This window comes from Camelus ferus, chromosome 25, assembly GCF_009834535.1.
Source record: "Camelus ferus isolate YT-003-E chromosome 25, BCGSAC_Cfer_1.0, whole genome shotgun sequence".
Lineage (NCBI taxonomy): Eukaryota > Metazoa > Chordata > Mammalia > Artiodactyla > Camelidae > Camelus > Camelus ferus.
This window is the reverse complement of record NC_045720.1, coordinates 24,167,908-24,183,470: the sequence shown is the minus strand read 5'-3', so window position 1 is coordinate 24,183,470 and position 15,563 is coordinate 24,167,908. Positions and strand designations below refer to the sequence as shown.

The following is a 15,563-nucleotide window of genomic DNA, read 5'->3' as shown; positions in this document are numbered from 1 at the left end:
GATTAGTGCCTGTTAGTTTATTAGCCAGTCAGACAAGATATTAATTATATATCTCCTATCTGCTCCAGTGTTGTTCAAAACTCAGGGAAAATGGCTATGAACTCAACAGGCAGAGTCAAGATCATATGATCTGGTGAGGGGATACAGAAAATAAAAAGTAAACAGGATATTGTGGTAGAGTGTGTCTGAAAGGGCTGCTCTAGCTAGGGGAGCCCATTGTGAGAAGGTACCAAATGACTTGAGACTTGAATGATGAAAGAATGACATTGTTGAGAAAGAATTTTCAAGCAGAAGCAGCAACAACTGTAGAAGTCTTGAGATGGAGATGAGTTTTTTATGTGTTCTAGGAGCTAAATGTAAACCAGTGGAGTATATTGCAAGAGAGGGATAGTGGAGGGAGATGGAGTCAGAAATTTCTGTAAGACAATGATACTGATATTAGATCTTTAGAGTAAGAAAGAAAAACAACCAAAAAAGAAAGCTGAGTTAGCAGTTGAAGGAAAATACTGGCTTTTTATTGTACCTCCTGAAACATGAGGGAAAGAGAACTGGCATATTCTCAGTCTTGAAATCTACTTTCATACTGTCCCCTTTTGGGGGAAGTTTGGAGATAGATGTGAGTCTTCATCTGATGTCTCTAAAGGCACCCCCTGGTAAAAGGACAAAAACTGATGAGTTCATAAAATTGTGAGAGGACTGGAAATTTTGGTTAATATGTTTCTGTATACAAAGGATTGAACATCGGAATTCTATTGACATCTAATTGCTGGCATGTGCAAGCTGATATAGGCATTACCAAATGCCTTCCTAAATAAGTACAGGATGGTGTGGAAAGAAATGTTTTTCTGTTGGCTAAATGGTGAAAGCAGCAATCTATTAAGAGAATTATTCTCACAGGCTGAATGCTAATTGATTTTATGTGCATGTCAAAAAGCCAATCAATGGAAGGTTTGTAGCAAAATAGCAGAGCAAAGAATAATATACGAAGCAGATTGGAGTCAAATGTGGAAAACATCTGATCTTATCACTGAAAATATCTAGTTTAATGAACATAATTTTACTGGTTTGGCACCCATAAACTCCAATGGAATCTCTTCAGTTTCACTCTGAACAATTATAGATACATGTAAATAAAATTTTTAACTAAAGGAAATCAACCTTATAACTTCATGGCCTTAAAATTTTTCATTGAAGTGAAATTAATATAATATAAAATCAACAATTGTAAAGTGTATAATTCAGTGGCATTTAGTATGTTCACAATGTGGTGTAACTATCACTATCACTATCTAGTTTGGAACTATATAGTTCCAAAAAGCGAAAACAACCCAAAGATCCATCTGCAGATAAATTAATAAACAAAATGTGATATATCCAGACAATTGAATATTATTCAGCCATAAATGTACGAAATACCAATACATCCAGGAATGTGTATGAACCTAGTAAACATGCTGAGTGAAAAAAAGACTAGATAAATAGGTCACATATTATATAATTTCATCTATATGATCTGTCCAGATTAGGTAAATTCACAGAAGCATGACAATTTCTTATATGATGAGTGAAGGCTGAACTTTCCTTTAAGAATTGTGATATTTTATGACTGTAGGGTCTATACCTTATTTATCTGTTTTTTAAGTCTGTAACAGATCCTGGAACACAGAGAGCCCACTATATTAGTTAAGGTTCTTATCAGATTATCGGAGAAGTAACATAACCAGGATAAATATATAAATATATCTATAAATGTAAATAAAATAGAAAAAGTTTTAAATAAGCATTTATCATAAAGTTTTGACCTTACACAGTCATGGAAGCAAGAGAAATAATGTATGTGAAGTTTAGTGTTTGAGTCTAATGCTGGAACCTGATGTCCACAGGTATTGGTTGGGAAGGGAGGATGGTGTGGAATAGGGGAAACAAGGCCAAGCTGGAACCTATGAGTCTGAGCTAGAACCATCAAGAATGAACTGGAACCTCTATGGGTTCCTTATCAACTCCAAGTTTCAAACTTTGATGATGAGGGTTTTCTTCAGGAGAAGCTGGTGTCATGTTGCTAAAGACGCTTCTGGGCCAGGAGTTGGAGAACTGAGAGCAGGAGATACAGTAGGATCTGAAGAAGCCAGGGGGTCACAGCCACCAGGCAGGAGCTGCAACAGTGCCTTGTGCTGCACCAACTTTCTCAGTACCAGAAGATAGGTGGGGCTTCGTTTCTGCCTTCCTTGTCTAGGCTTGAATTGATCACATGAGGGAAGGTGGATTCTGGGAAATGTAGTCCCAGCTTAGCTAAAATGACACAATACAAATCTCCCACAATTACCAAGAATGCTTATGGAGGAAATGAGTAAAGAAATGCAAGAAACAATACTTCAGCAAGCACTTCTGTACTTTCATTGCCTGCAGAGTATGTCAGAACTATTTTCTTAGTACCTCATATAGACCAGAAAATGGATTGAGTGCTCAGCCAGCACTGTTGTTTCATTATATCTTCACAACATCCCTATGATATAATTACAGTTTTTATTACCATTACAAAGATGATGTGTGAGAGACACACATTATTAAAGAGCAACTGGTGCTTAGCCTAGGTAACAAATAACCCGTTTAGAAAACCAGACTTAGATCTATTCCACTATAAAGCCCATGCTCTGTCCACTGTACTACACTGTCCTCCAAAGGCCCACCTTGATCTTCCTTTCATGAACGATGAAGTTTTCTGCTTCTTTCTCCCCTTTCCATTTTCCTCCTTGCTCCCACCCCCACCAAAAAAAGGGGAAAGTCATCCTTTTCTTCCCCTATGACTGTCGTTATGGATGACCCAGCTTTTTCAGTGGTGACTGTCAAACATCAGGAGGCTCAACATCAGAAAGTGAGGCCTTCCCTTTTTTCTCTTAGTGTATTGTTCTCTCCCTCCTGGTCTTTGTGCTTTGGCCTCTGCTATTGAATCCACTTTGATCTCTTGCTATCAATGAGCTACCATGAAGTCATGAACAAGTCAAACTTTCAGACATATCTTGTTCATCTGTTGATGAGATTCACGAATCTCCACCAAAAAGTATGCCATTTTGCAATAATGAAATACTTGATACTATCACAAAAGGGCTTAATACATACCTTATCTGGCCAAAAGGCAGATTAAAGAATTGTGTACATGATTTGCCAAAGATGAGGCATAAAATTGTTAATAGCTAATTTTTTTTAGCACTTTAGAACCATGAGCATGGTTCTGACCTAAGAGTTTTATTTTAATTATCTTATTAATCTAAATGACCACCCAATGGAAGAGGTAATTATATATTGAAGTTTTTTAAATAAAAATTTTGAGGCTTAGAGAAGTTACAAAAACTTGCTTAAGGACACAGATGGTGAGTTAGTCAGGTCCGTTTGATCTCCAAGTCCTTGATCTCACTTATGATGAAAAGGTAAATTCTGAAATCATAGCAAATTCTTCCTATTATTTAACAAATACCATTGAATGCCTAGGTATTCAAGTAATAACAGCAGAATAAATGGTGTAGGATAAAATGAGAAATAAAACAATTATAATAATTTTTTTTGTGTTCTAATAGCTGTCCTCATAGTAATTTTCTAAAAGACAGAGTAACATTTTCTGAAAGACAGAATAACAGGCCTTTTTGAAAGGTCTCTCCAAAGATTGTTGATTTTCTTTTGGTAGACAGGAATTAAGTAAATCTTACAACTGCAAGTTTAAATGACTAAATTTTTTTTAAATTGAAGCTTTTGTCTGAAAAATTTATGTACACAAAGCAAACTAGCAAAAAACAGGTGTTTTTTTTTTTAATTTTACCTTTTTGTTGCAGTGCACTGTGAAGATAGGGACCTACAGAATGGAAGACTCCAACATGGTAGCAAAATGCTCATGGAGAATTCTGCGGGTAGCAGAATTCTTTAGACTGTTCTTTTGCTATTTGTGCTATCATTTCCCCTCTCTCTCCTAATTTTTTTTCCTTTTCATCTTAGATCTTTGATGTTTCCACAATGGAAAGGCTGTGAACCTCGACTGGACGGGGAAATTACATTACTTAGAGAATGCAGAGCGGAAGAAGACTGGTGACCTGGCCGACGTGATCTTCTCTAAGGTCTGTGGTCTAATTGTTTTCCCACACTACATATCAGCTTCTTGATTGCAATTGCCTCTACATGTCCACTCTGTCCAGGGTTCTGCTAGAGTGATACTTTAGCAGACAATAGAGTCACAGAGATGACTCCTTCACAAGAGAGGATAAGAACTATGTCTGGTTTAATGTGGGGTTTAACTTAAGCTACTTTTGTGGGTATTTTGTTATATACTACAGACTGATGGGTTTTGATACAAACATCAATTCCTCCTTTACTATGTGGATTAATCTGGTAAGGCTCAGAGCGTAATCTTTTGTAATGATTTGGATTTTGCTTTCTCTCTCTCTCTCCAGAGTCTGTTGATCCTCTTTCTTGTTTTTTTTTGGGGGGGGGGTTGTTTATTTGCTTTGTTTTATTTTTTAATGTTATTACCTGAAATCTCTTCTTGTTTTGGGAATATACTGAAAGTTTACTTTACCAGCTGAGTTGCTTAAAGGGAAATTACTTCCTTCAGTCTTTCCGAAGAGGATCTACTACCAGTTATCCTTACCCTGGAGATCTGTCAAGTGCTCGGGCTCTGTGCCTCTTGTATATTTATTTTCCCTTTTTAATCTTAATGATCTGTGTCCCATCTCTGCTGGCAATACTTCCCATGTATTAGATGGCTACAATGTACTACCTGTCACTTTCACAGTAATCTTATGGAATAATGTGATTATCTCTTTTTCACAAATTTAAAAAACTAAGACGCCAAGAAATTCAGTGACTTTTCTAGGGTCACACATCAGAATTTAAATCTATATCTATCTGACTTTAAAATTCAGAGTGACTTTATGGTGAGAAAAGTAACTATTAAAATGGAAGGAAATACATAAAAGTCTTAAGGCACGGGCTCTGCAGCTGGATTGCTTAAGCTCAAACCCTGGCTCCACATTTACCGTCAAACTAACTTTGAATAAATTACTTGGACTTTCTGAGACATAGTTTCTTCATCTGTAGAACGGACATAATTATATCAACTAACTTTCTGGAATACTTTGAAGGCTAAAAGCAATATTGAATGTGACATCATGTTTGGGACAGTGGCTGGCATGTGGAAAGAGTTCAGTGCATGCTAGCTGCTATTGCTATTGTTGCTATTATTGCTACTTTATAACTGAAAAGTAGTTTACTAAATAGAACCATTGCTGTCATGATGTTTACTCTGAAGCATCAGTGAAAGTCCTTCATGACTTTAGGGGTTCAGAGGTTTGAGTATTTAACCATTTCATACTCACTGTCATGTGGGGCCATATCTATGCTGAAAAGAAAATTTTTTCTTTGTACAAATTACTGGTTTCCAAGCTTTGGTAATATTACTACTTTTTTTCTGTCCTGACACTGTTCTTAAATATAAAGTGAAATATTCACCAATTACCACACAATGCATGAAGTAGCCTCATCCTATAAAACCCTATTCCTGGAAAACAACCTTGGCTTGGCTTGGCTTTGGTGATGCTAAATGTGAGGAATCTAATTGAGTCCAAAATTGACTCCCTGGAAATGCTGACCACACAGCAGTTAACAAATCACCCTCCAGCAGGAAGAGTTCCCAGACAAAGCAGGATCAGGACTCTCACTTCCCATAAATCTGCCACCAGCCATTGTCCTTCTTTCTGGGAACAGCCATTATCACTTTCCATTTTCCCTCACTCCCTCCCATCCTCGTTCTTTCCTTGCTTTTCTTCTATTAGTAAATTAAACCAGACATCAAAACTAAACACAAAATCAACCCCATGCCCTGTGTCTTTAATATTACTGTGCTGTGTGTAATATAAACTTGGAAAGTTAGGACTTTAAGGGCAGGAACTTTGGTCCTGCCCTGAATGATACCTAGAACACCGGAACTTCACACTCTGCCGAAGTCACAGAGTCACTGAGGAGGGTCATGTTCTCAAAACAAACAAACATACTTTATGAGTGTTAATCTTATTCAGTGTTCTATGGCATTGGCCATAATACCTCAGATATATCTGGAGAAAAATTATATTGAACTAATCACTATAAAAGTAATGAAAAGTTGGGCCTTTGATTTTGGTTATAGGGATGATCTCTACAAAGGAAAGAGAAGGTCAGAGCGCCTTGACCAGCACTCTCCCATCTGCTTTGCTGTATGTGCATTAAACGCACAGTGGTCTTAACCACTTAAAATACTGAGGTTGATCCTAAATGGTCATTTTTGGATTGGGTATTGCCTGATGCTTTTCTGTACTAGAACATTCCTCACCTTGGTGAGGTGAGTCATCCTTTCCCAGTTCTCTATTTAGCTCAGTAACTGAGTTGCCCCTCTGCCAGTGGTTTCCAAACACAGGTCTGTGACAAAATTTCACCCGTATGAGGTAGAATGAGAAAAATAAGAATAATATAAGGACTTTTTCTTAGGGATAAATTTATTTAATTTAAAGAAAATCAATTTACTCTGAGATTATGTAATTCCTATATTTTTGTGGCAAAGAGCTCTTTACTTTATGAAAAGACCTGCAAAAGAGGAAAATCAGGGAACCATGGCCTTAGACTTCAGGAAATGTGAAATTGAAAACTGCTCTAGACCCACGTAGTATGTACATGGGTGTGTATGTGTGTGTGTTTATGGCCAGGCACCCACCTCAAAGGATCATGTGACTGGGCAGTCCTTTAAAGGAGGCTTCTAATGGGCAACTCAGTGAGGCATGTTCATGCCAGTCAGATGGTTGCTAAAGCAGAGGAGTTTCTGAAACAGAAGGGGCACCTAGTCCAGCCTTACAGACAAATCTTTATTCTTCTCATTGATCTTTTGGGGTGTATTTTCTTTCTTTGAGTTGCACCTGGTGTCCATTTTACCCTGATTTCACCTGAATATAATTGTTCTATAGGGATAGCCTTGATGAGTAGTCAACAAACTAAAACAGGAAATAAATGGAAAGAAAAATGCTGTGATGATGTTCCTAATAACAGTGGTACTTTAAATGAACACCATGGCTCAGGTTCTTTAGAAAACAGAATGCATGGCAAGGCTTGACTGATGATGCTTTATTGGGAAGTACAATCTCAGGATAGCAAAAAAGAGAGGGAAAAAAGTGCTTTCACATACATTGTGCATTTAATCATCTGAACTAGAATTAAAAATTAGTGATCTCATTAAAATTTTGAGAAGCTGCTTTTAAATGCCATTTTTGGGTGTCCTTATTGTTTCCATGGTAAATAAGTGAGTGAAGTCCTGAGGATGGTGAATGTCTGGCCCAGGTCTATGTAGTTGAGGAGTGGCAGAGCTGGATTCAAAAGCAAGCTTAGCTGTTGAACCAACGGATTTTCACCATTTCTGCCGATTGGCAGCAAAGAGCTTTTAGAGGAATATCTGGGACAAGGATTATTATTCCGAATCTGAAGAAAGAAGAAATAAATGCATTGGAGAGCCTAGTAATCTTTCTAAAAACAAACTAGCAAACTGAATCCAATAATGTATAAAAAGAATTATACACCCTGACCAAGTGGGATTTATTCCATGCATATAAGGCTAGTTCAACATTTGAAAATTAATAAAATTCATTCCATCAATAGGCTAAAGAAGAAAAATCAAATGACCATAATAATGTAGAAAAAACATTTGAAAAAGCTCAACACTCATTCATAGTAAAAAAAAAAAAAAAAAAAGAAAAAAGAAAAATCTCTCAGTGAACTAGGAATAGAGGGGGACGTCCTCAATTTGATAAGGCATATCTACCTATAGCAAACTTTATATTTAATGGGAGAAACTTAAAGATTTCCAACTAATATTAGGAAAAAGTCAAGAATGTCTCCTCTTACCATTTCCTTTTAATATTGTGCTAGAAGTCCTAGCTAATGCATTAAGACAAAAAAGGAAATAAAGGCATATAGATTGGGAAGAAAGAGATAAAAATGTCTTTGTTGTTTTTCATTGTTCATGTGCAAATGCAAAAGAATTGACCAAAAAACTTCTAGAACTAATAAGCAATTTTAGCAAGATTATAGGATACAAAGTTAATCTACAAAAGTCAATTGCTTTCCTATACACCAGCAATGAACAAGTAGAATTTTAAATTAAAAACACAATACCATTTATATTATCACCACAATGAAATATTTAGGTATAAATCTAACAAAATGTGTAAGGATTTTTAGAGGAAAACTACAAAACTCTCATGAGAGAAATCAAATAAATGGAGAGTTACTCCATGTTCATGTTTAGAAAGACTCGGTGTCATCAAGATGTCGGTTCTTCCTAACTTGATCTATAGAGTCAATGTAATCCCAATCAAAACCCCAAAAAGTTATTTTGCAGGCAAACTGACTCTAGAGTATATATGGGAAAACAATAAACCCAGAACATAATATTGATGGAGGAAAACAAAGTTGGGGGAATGACACTACCCAACTTCAAGACTTGCTATAAATCTACACGAATCAAAATAGTGTGTCATTGGTGAAGGAATAGACAGGTCAATGGAATAGAATAGAGAGCCCAGAAATAGACCCACACAAATATAGATGACTGATCTTTGACAAAGGAGCAAAGGCAATGTAATGGAGTAAAGATTGTCTTTTCAACAAATGGTACTAAAACTGGGCACCCACATGCAAGAAAAAAAATGAATGTAGACATAGAATTTATACCCTTCACAAAAAATTAACTCAAAATGGATAATAGACTTAAATGTAAAATGAAAAACTATAAAAATCCTTGAAGATAACATAGGAGAAAATAGAGATCTTAGTTTTAGCCACAACTTTTTAGATACAACATCAAAGACATGATCCATGAAAGAAATTCTAAGTTCAATTTTTTTGTGAACCTAAAACTGTCCCCCCAAATAAAGTCTGTTTAAAAAAAAACTGCAATGGACATTGAGTGGGTGAGGATAAGTTTTTTTTAAAAAAGAGTAGTAAACCCCTTGAGAGAGCACTAAATAGGGACCATGGAGAATTGCTTCTAGACCTTGAGCTGCAACTAGTCAGCAGTGCCTTGGGAAAATAACCTCTTTAAGCTTTTCTTTCTCATATGAAAAAAGAAGCAGGTAGAATAAATGTCCTTTAAGGCTCCTTTGCCCTTCCCATTTGCTCAACTTTGGAACAAAGCAATCAATGCTACTCTCAGGGAGTACATAAGTGGTGGGATTCCTGAGGAGCTGAACATGTCCTTCTTGCCCCAAACTGTCACCTTCTCTGCTTGATATGTCCTTTATTATAGACTCCCTTGTTTGTGATATAAAGTCTGTCTCCCTGCACATATTAAAATCAGATTAATCCCAGCCCTAACCTTGCCCCCTAATATAGTTACCCTTAGGAACTATTATATATTAAGGCATAAAGTTAATTAGCATGTATTTTTGTCAGGGCAGGTGTCAGAGCAAAATCTGGTATATATCACATGTTCATTATATTTGTTAAGTAAATGGGTGAGTAAATCAGTAATTGTAAAGAAGCGGGGTACAGAGGTAAGTAGTGCTGCACGGGTGCAGAACTATTAGGGTCATGGAAAGAGGTATGAGCCCTAGAATGGGGTATAAGGAGAGAATCTCCAAAGATTTGCCTTCTTCACACTTACGCCTGAGACTTGCCCTGGGGGCAAACCCATTCCATCCCCATTCTTTTTCAGTCGTTCATTTAGTAAGCAATTACTATGTGCCAGAAACTGTAGTCAGCATCAGGGATTCAATGATGAACCAGAGGGATGATCTCTTCTTTCTTCCTCGTAGAACTATTTGACTTGTTCCTCACTGAATGCCCACACAGCAGGCTTCCACCCACTTTCCTACTTTTGACATCCTTAGGTATTCACACTAAATTCAAGAAAGAGCTTTAAGTTTTCCTTTTATCCAACTTTTCGACCTTTACTAATTTGAAAACTAGCTCAAGTAAAAACTTCTTGTGTTCCCTATTATGAATAGATGCTGCCCCCTTCTGGAATATTGACAAAGAGTGAAAGACTGACTTAACAGCTGTGAAAATTCTTACAGTTCGTGGAAGGTTAGAGTTAGAAAAGGGCTTTGGTTAAATCTCATTGTGTTACTGAAAAATCAGCCGCTGCACCCCAAAAAGTGAATTCAAAATCAGAGGCAGAATTTTGGGAGCAAAGAAAAGAGCAGCTTTATTGCTTTGCCCAGCAAAGGGAGTCACAGCATGCTAGTGACTTAAGGACTGTGAGCCCATCTTGGGGTTGGGGTCTTGAGATTTTGTAGAAAAACTGGATAGCACAGAAAAAGTGGAAATAATCAGGGCGTTTTACAAGGTGCTACATTCCTCTTAACCTCAATGAATCCTCAGGGTCTGTCCATTCTTCATAGATTATCAGCTTGTTATCTCCTCCCTGGAGCACAGCCTCTGGGTTAAAGTTATTCTCAGTAAAGAATGAATCAGCAAACAGTTTCGCCCCAGGGAAGTCAGTTTGTCAGTTTGCTTTATAGTCCTTCAATTGTTTTATCAATGGGGAGTTTGATGCATGGGATGGTCAACTTGTCCTTCTTTATCTTGGAAGAGAAGAGAGTAACAACAGGGAATGAAAGAGAACTGAGTCTGAAACCTGTGCTTTACTCTTAGTTCATGGTAACTCCTTTTGAGTTTACTAGACTGGAGACATGGTTATAGATTTTTTTTTTATCACTCTCCTGTATGTATTTGTCTGTACACTGCCCCTTCATTTTACATCACATTCAGTTTGTGCTTTCATCTCTTCCCCATTTCCCTTTCCATAGCATTGTGATGGACAGATTCACCTCAAGGAATCAAACAAAGCAGGTTAAGAGCTGTCTCAACCAGTCTCTGTCTGTGGATCTGTGTGTCTTCTGAATTTTTGTCTGTCCGACTGTCTGATATGTTCGCTAGATTTCTAGATAAGGAAATTTCAAGTTCACTCATTTATGAATTTAGGTCTATAAGAACAAACCTCACTCAGATAACTATTTAGCAAACATTTAATGCCTACCCACTGTGTGCTAGATGTTGTGAATACAAAATCGAAAAAGACAAGCTCTATATTTTTCTGGAGTTATTTGTTGGGGATGACAGAAAAGTAAACAAATGATCAAAGGCAGCGGTGTGATGTGGCCCCTCAAAGAAGAACTCCCAGAGAATGGAAGGAGGCATCACACTCAGACTGAAGGAGGGTGGAGGTTCCTTAGAGGCAGTGATGCCTTACCTTCCAACTTTTTGAGGATTCCATTTAATATAAAGGGGGAGTACAAATGTCACACTGCAAAGTTTCATAGACATTTCTATTCAATTCTTCACTCTTTGGGGGGCTTCAGAGATTTATAAATTTCAAAGTAAAAATATACGCTCAGGGATTACTGAAGTTCAAGGATATAAACATCTGATAAAATATATGAGAACAAATTTTACAAGTCAAGTAAATCATTCAGAAACACCACATTTAATAAAATTATGATAGTGTTTAATTTTCTTTCTATCTACTTCTGAAATTGATACTCACATATTTATATAGGTTAAGGTAGCTCCAAGGTTTGTAAAGCCTTCTGCTTTATTGAGGATCTGTATTAACTTGTGATTAGCAAAATCTGTTGGCTGTCCAATAAAGAAAAAGCCTGAATAAAACTAGAAAAAGTCCTAAAAGTGAGGATAGAAATCAATAAACTTATGCTTGCAAAGTATTCTGAGAATATTCTAGGTATCTGTGTTAACAATGCCTCAAAGCCTGTTTTAGTGTATTCTAGTGGAATGCAAATTTAATTGAAAGAAATTTGATTAGAGAGATATAGTTAATTTCTGAGTGGATCTTGGGCAAGTTGTTTAATCCCTTCAAGATGTAGATAAAGGGCTACTTCAAGCCCATATAGTGCCTTTGTGCAAATTTGAAAAGTACCCCCCACTCTGGATGGGTTTAGCCCCACATACACTAGGCTTAGTTTTGAAAATATCTTATTTCTTGGCTCAGAGAGGGTACAGTATCTTTAATCATATTCACAATTACCTTTCATTTTTCCCTGATAAGTTTTTCTATTTTACCAGCCAACTGCATTTTGACTTTATATGTATCACTCTCACTCTGTTACAAAATGTTAACAAGCAGTTATAAACTGTTCGGGTTTGCCAGGTAGTCAATCAGACTTCTTTAATTCTTATGTTATGCCAAAGAACACAGTCTTGCTGATTTTATAGGCATAGAACAATAATACTACCTCAGAAAAAAATCTCTCTTAGAGAGAGACCATCCATAGCTGAAGTCCTTGAGAGGAGAACAGAGCATAGAATCTAAGGTTCCATTGTCTGGGACTTTTTTGAAATGTTAAAGTGTGAGAGAAGGGAACCAGGAGAGCAAGGGGAATGTCACTCAGGATTTGCTACTGGACAAGGACCTGTGACTTTGGATACCCTTTCCTCCTGGGTACCTTATAAACTTGACTCAACTGTGTGAAATAATAGTTAAAGAGCATGGGTTTTAGAGCCGAAAATACCTGGGTTTTAATTGTGATTTTTCACTTACACTATATGACTTTGGATACTTAATGTTTCTGAGCTTCAGTATCCTCATAGTTAAAATGCGGAGAAATGCCTATTCCAAAAGAATGCCTTGAAGTTTAACATATTTAATATTTCTCTATTTGGTGGGCTCTGCAGTATCCAGGAAAGGCTGTAAATAAGACAGGTAAGAACTCATATAGCTTATAAAAGGAATAGTCATATTCTGAGCAAACAGCTAATTCTAATCATGACAAGTCCTGCAAAGGATGAACATAGAGTCCATGTGGGCAGGCAACAGGGGAACCCTACCTAGACTGGACAAGTGCATTTAAGCCAAGACTCTGAGGCTTTACAATGAGCGGAGGAGTCGTGTCTCAGGAGAAGGAACTGCAAGTGCTAAGACTTTGCAGCAAGAAGGAACGTTGTGCATTCCAAGAAATGAAAGAAAGACTGGAATGTGGCCAATACTCTGATTATACAACAGCTATATTCTGAGGGCGATGGGAGGTATTAAGAGATTTATAAGCAAAGGAATTGTATGACCTGAATTACATTTTCTTTTTTCAATAATTTTTTAAAATTTTGAAATGCTTTAAAGTTATAGAAAAGTTGTAAGTATAGGAAAACAATAGTTTCTAGAACTATTTGAGTGTAATTTGGTGACCTGTTGCTTTCTTACCTCAAATATAGTCAGTATGTATTTTCTACAAATAAGGTATTATCCTATGTAGCCACAATATAATCACCAGAAACAGGAAATTAATATTGATATAATACTACCAGCTAATCTTCAAAACTCAATCAAGTTTCACCAGTTGTCCCAATAATGTCCTCATAGTTGAATGATCAGAGTCAGAATCCTACTAACTCCGATAATTTAGACTTCTTGAGTTTGGAGCAAGTCCTTAGTAGTTCCTTAAATTTCATGACTTTAAGCTTTTTGAAGATTATAGGCAGTTTTTGTTGTTGTTTGTTTGTTTGTTTTTAATGGAGGTGATGAAGATTGAACCCAGGACTTTATGCATGCTAATCATGTGCTCTACCACTGAGCTGTATCCCTACCCCACTAGGCTAGTTAGTTTATAGAATGCTTCTCAGCTTAGTTTGTCTAATGTTTCCCCATGATTAGATTCAGGTTATATACCTTTGGCAGGAATATTACAGAAGCAATACTGTGTTCTTCCCATTTGCCCCTTATCAGATGTCAATTTGTCTCATTACTAATGATACTTTGATCACTTGATTAAGATGATATCTGCCAGGCTTCTTAACTCTGAAGTTAGTCTTTTCTCCTTGAAATTAACAAATATTTTATGGGAGATACTTTCAAAGTACATAAATATCCCATTCCTCATCAATATATCAATAGATTCATTTACTGATTTGTGTCTCTACTGACTCTCAGTTTTCTGCTTTATTCAATGAATTAAAAATATTTCTATTTAGATCCTCAGATTGCCCTGGTCTACAATTTGGCTATGGGAGCCCCTTCAAAGCAGATTTGAGTCTTTGACAAGATCTCTTCATTATTTGAACACTTGCTTTCTGGAGCTAAGTCTCCTCTTGTGGTTTCCTGACCCACTGCTGAAATTAGCCATTTTCCCAAGGATCCTGGATCTTTTCAGTGGACAACAGTATTTAGACACCAAGCTTTGGGCGCTGGGAGTACTCAATATACTATCGGATATCACTGTCCCAGCTCTCACAGTGGACAGAGCTAGCTGTGGATGTGTGTGTGTGTGTGTGTGTGTGTATGAATGAATGAACCTTGTGGTATTAGATTGGAATTGGAAGTATCATTGTGAACTCATGATTTTTAATATATATACAGATTGAGAGAAAATGTGGATATATGTGTGCATGCATGCATATACACACATTCTAGTTTTATCCCTTCTCATATTTGTACCTGCCTTTTCCAATAGTGAGAAAACTAGTTCAAAATATCCTTTTTAGAAATAATTAGAAAATGGACATGCAAAAAGGATATAATAAGTGAAATGTACCCATTATAGCACACTACAAAAATAGCTATTGATAACATTTTGTATATATACATATATCCTTGTAATCATGTATGCAAAGTGTCCCAATAAAAATCACACAAACTATTAATGCATACTTTGAAAATACATCAGTGTACAGATAAGCAGTTCTTAGTTTGCTAAACTTAAGTTTGTCCTCTAACATATTTAAATATATTGCTTTAAAATGTTTTTCCTCTAGTTCTCTTGATATGGGTTCTACTGAAATACTCTAATAGGGATAAATATATATTCTAAATTGGGGAGATATACAGACAAACACACACAGGCATATATGTTTTTTAAATGGCATCAGCTCTCTAAATTGTTTTATTTTTATTTTTTAATCTAGGGACTGTGTCATGACCATCTACCTATTTTTGCTAATTAACACACATTCTCACTGAAGTTTTTAATAGAAGTGTAGTAATCCACAATTGACAATTTGTGGGACCAATCTCCCATTTTGGCAGATCTGCATTCTTTAGGACTTAGCTTGATTATAAGAGCACTGCCATTTCTATCCTTGTTGGCATATCTTTGTGCACTTGCCTAATTATATTCTTACTCTGGTTCTAATCAAAGGGAAGCTACATTTTTCCCAAGTGTCCTTAAGTTTACAGGAAGTTATAGAATAAACTTGCTGTTTTTATGTTTGACATACATAACTTTGTAGTGGAGTAGAATGTAAAGTATGCATATATTTTAAGTATAAAACTGGAATTTCGAGGACAATTCAAGCTATCATCAGGCCACTTTGACAGTAGGGATGCTACCAGGAGAGGGTAAGTGGAAGGCTGTGTGGGAATGGGAGGAAATCACGTTTACTTGCATCATCAGAGCTTCTTTAATGGATAACTTTGGGAAGCATTTAGGATAGCTCTAAAAGAATTTCTCGATCAAATGACATTTCTATTTTTATGGTTTTTTTAAATCCATATTGCAAATGTTCCCCTTACCACTTTGCCATATATGTATAAAAACTGTCTAAATTTGTTGGAT

At 36.4% G+C, this 15,563-nt stretch overlaps 1 protein-coding gene across 1 annotated transcript in view; it reads left to right on the top strand.

Annotated features, from left to right (window-relative positions):
* The window catches only part of TRHR (thyrotropin releasing hormone receptor), a 478,797-nt gene that overhangs the window by 160,400 nt on the left and 302,834 nt on the right, over window positions 1-15,563 (top strand). Inside the window, exon 3 of the mRNA XM_032467898.1 lies at window positions 3,985-4,103. The gene's annotated coding sequence lies outside the window, so the exon portion shown is untranslated. The remainder of the gene's footprint in view (window positions 1-3,984; window positions 4,104-15,563) is intronic.